Source organism: Daucus carota, chromosome 4, assembly GCF_001625215.2.
Source record: "Daucus carota subsp. sativus chromosome 4, DH1 v3.0, whole genome shotgun sequence".
NCBI classification, from domain to species: Eukaryota; Viridiplantae; Streptophyta; class Magnoliopsida; order Apiales; family Apiaceae; genus Daucus; species Daucus carota.
The window spans coordinates 14122674-14126833 of NC_030384.2; positions in this window are offsets into that span (position 1 = coordinate 14122674).

The following is a 4160-nucleotide window of genomic DNA, read 5'->3' on the forward strand; positions in this document are numbered from 1 at the left end:
AGTTTGTGCGCGAGAAATATTTTAAGTTTTATTTAACCCGCTGGAATGAAATATTTGTATATTTTCTGAAACCCGCCTTTAGTAAATTATGTCCTGCCTATTTTTATTAAGTTTGGCTACATTTTTTATACGGAGAAACGGCTACACGGAATTCAGTGTAGCCATAGATATCAAATCTTGTATACGGTCACATTTATTTATGTTAATGGTAACAATAAAAACCAGTATAGCCATAGATCAATTTTGATCAATTTTTAGGCATGTAAGGCTACACTTTTGCTTGTAACACTGAAAAAAGTGTGGTTGAATCCAATATATGGTGTAGTGCGTCTATGTTTACCAAGTTCACAAAATTCACAATCTAAAGAACGCACCTTATGAAATTCAGGGTACAAATGTTTAATTTTGGACAGAGATGGATGACCAAGTCGACAATGCAATTGAAATAAAGAAAAATAAGATACTTTGGTTGTGGCGGTGGCGGCTGTGGTAGAAATATCATTGAAGTAGTACAATCCTCCTGACTCAGTTCCCGATCCAAAAGTCTTCCTCGTCTTCTGATCCTGAAAAATACATGATGTCGGAGAAAATGTGATAGTACAATCAAGTTGTTTAGTAAGCTGACTCACAGATAATAAACTCAATGGAAATTGCGGCACATAGAGAACAGATGACAAAGATAAGTCATGTGATGGAGAAACGGTACCAACCTCTTTAGTAACAGACTTGGAACCATTAGCTAAAGTTACACTAGGTAATGAACTAGAAGAATTCAAAGTATCGAATAAATTAGCATTACCAGTCATATGATCAGAAGCCCCCGAGTCAATAACCCATGTTCTCTGGCCTGATACTGAAAGATAAGCAGCAGCAGGATCTGAAGTCTGAACAAAAGCACACGTTGATGATGATGGTTGTGCGCGATGAGAATTAGCTTGAGAAGCAGTCCACTTGGCATACTCTTCCCTAGACAAAGTCACAGTCTTTTGATCTTCATTTAGTTTAGGAGAATTCATAGCCTCACTAACTACAACATTAGCACTTCTAGCTGGAGGAAATCCATTAAGTTTCCAACATTTGGCAATGACATGACCATCTTCTCCACAATGATAACACCTTGGACGACTACGACCAAAACCTCCTGGAAAACTTCCATGTCCTCCTCCTGTACGACCACCTTGTATTCCCCCTCGATCTCCAAAGCCACGTCCTCGTTGTCCTCGTCCTTTACTAAAGTTATGCGAGAACATTGCAGAACTGTCAGAAATTGGAGAATTAGAAAAAAAATTACCAGGGTTCTCATGAGTAACCCTTAGTACTCTAGCAAAAGCTTCATTCACTGTTGTCACCGAAACATCCCCCAAGATTTGAGAACGAACCACACTAAATTCTGGACGCAAGCTACGAAGATATGTCATCATTGCTAATAGTTCCCTTTGCTCCATCATTTTATTAACATCAGCGGTGATTGGCAGAAGAGCATTGAACTCCTCATTAAGCTTTGAAAATTCTGCAAAATGATCGGTAACTGACTTGTCTCCCATACTATAATGATTAAAAGGTTGAGAAGCTTCATACACCCGACTTGCATTATTTTTTCCAGAATAAAGAATATCAAGATAAGTCCATATTTGTTTTACTGTTTGACAATGAGAAACCAAGTCTGACACTTTAGGTTCCATGCAATCCCATAAAAGATTTACCAAGTTCGCATCATCTGTATGCCAATCAACACCCTCTGGGGTAGTCTCTGCCGGAGGTTCTGTAGTCAAATGATCTGACTTTCTTCGCCCTTTCAAACTCATAGTTACTGCATTTTTCCATTGATTATAATTCTCCAAACCTTTCAATCTTCTACTTGTCAATTGAGCATGTACTATGTTGGTCGAATGTGTACTTGAAAAATTCCTACTTGTCATTGTAGCAATATAAGAACTTTCATCAGTCATAATTTCTCACCAAATAATAATGTCCACAAACTAGCTTCCAACCACAAACACAAGTGTAATTGATTACACAACTCTACTAAAACAGTTAATAACCAGATACAATACACATACAGTAAATTACAACTTCGAAATTTCTCCGTCACAGTCGCACATACATAATCAAATACTTCCGGATAAATCAAAGATGTCAAATTTGTTTACCCGTACAAGCTCCTGTATTCCTTAAAAGAGAATATCTTGAAGACATATATAAAGCACCAACCTTACACGGATTGCAGCCTTCAAACTCAAAAATTTGCTCCACCGATTGTGTCGAGTCAGCTAACTAAACCGACTGAGATTCATATGAAAGTGATTTTTTAGTGATGGAAATGGTATGATTGAAAGGAATTGAAGGCTTGAGGAATAAAAGACTGTAAAAGATGAACATCAAAGCCCTAGACCGGCCGCTCTGATACCATGTTAGTAGTGCATATTTTTCTGAACATACAACTCTATTCACACTCTTCAGCATTCTAACTGAAGTTATACACTTATACTAGATAGCCTCAGGGGCATAATAGACAATACATAGACAATAACATAATAATTTCTAACACATATGTCTCTCAAAATCAAGCAAAAAAGAACTAAGAACACCTATCTTTCAACATATAAAAATATGCACCTATGTGAAGTGACGCAAGCACATTGGACTATTGTTCAAATCCCTACAAACTTTGATTTGGGTCTTTGTGCATACAAGACGGGCTATTCAAATCACTTATATTGATTATCTAAGCAAATTTAATCATATCAAATAAGAAGTCGAATGGTGGAACAAGCTCATCAATATATATTACTGGGACACTGAAGACCAATATGCTATATTCGAAACTAAGGGTGAGCATTCGGTTCGGTTAACCGAAAACCGAACCGAAAAACTGAAATAATTTTGGTTCAGTTAACCAATATTTATATTTCCCTTCAGTTTTTGTGACGGACCCACCTTAACTAACCGACTAAAGCATGCATAAACGATAAATTAACTAGAATTATAGAGTTATGAAATATTAGAACTAAAATCTAAATCCACAATCCCCGGATCATCAGGAATGAGTATGAACAACATCTAAAGTTATTACAACCAAATTGAAATCCAACTTAAGTCTAAGTCATTACTACAAGTTTTAAACCCCAAAAGATTAAAAGAAATTAACTAGGGAACTACGAGTTCCCAACCTGCTCCATCATACGGCGGTAAGCAATCCCATTCCCTGAGGTGGATTTACGTGCGGTCTGCTTGAATCGGGCCATTCTCGGGTTTCACTGAAGGGTTATAACAACAACAATATATATATATATGAGCATAAAGCTCAAAAAGTGAAAGCAGTAATAAGACAGTTCACAATATGCAATATAATCAAGTGCAAAAGCAACAATAGATATCACAAGGTATAAACACAAGTAAAGGTGCAATGTGGGATATCAATTTATTGGAATTGGAAACACACAGCGCTACGAGCATTGAGGGGTGATCAGCCCACACCAAGCTCCGAACCACATAAAGTGATTCAACCAGGGAGGATCCTCGGCACACATTGGCCATAAACAGACATCAGGCTCCCCGCTACTGATGCTGCAATAATTGACTGGCGCCTCAGTCTTAATAAATTATTATCCAATTCCTTTTAAGGTCATTTCAAATCAAATCATTTTCAAAAAGGGGTCTTGATCAAAGACAAGTTATAAGCAAGGGTGTTTTCAAAATACAAGTGATCTTTCAAAAGTAAAGGATGTTATTAAGATCAGGGTTCCAAATGAGATAATTCAGTTTAATGTGGGGTATCAAGTTCTCTTTATTCATCAATGGACTATTGGAGTATAATCATGTGGTTGTAAGGTGATATTACATGAAAAAGGTAATTCAAGTGTTAAGGGTATTATTGGAATCCAAAGTCATGATCACAAGGGGTGATAAGGTAATTCAGTCCTAAATAAACAGTAATTCAACGTTCACAGGGTATACAATTGTAAAGCAAGTATAAAGGAAGAGTTTCACTTGCCTGGATAAAGCTTTCTAAACTCTTGTATAGATGCTTCTAGGGGTTCCTTGCCTGGCCTCCTACTTGCACCTATAATAAGTAGTATCCTCGTCACTAACTACCCTTTCGCGTATAAATATATATATATATATATATATATATATATATATACATATATATAAAATTA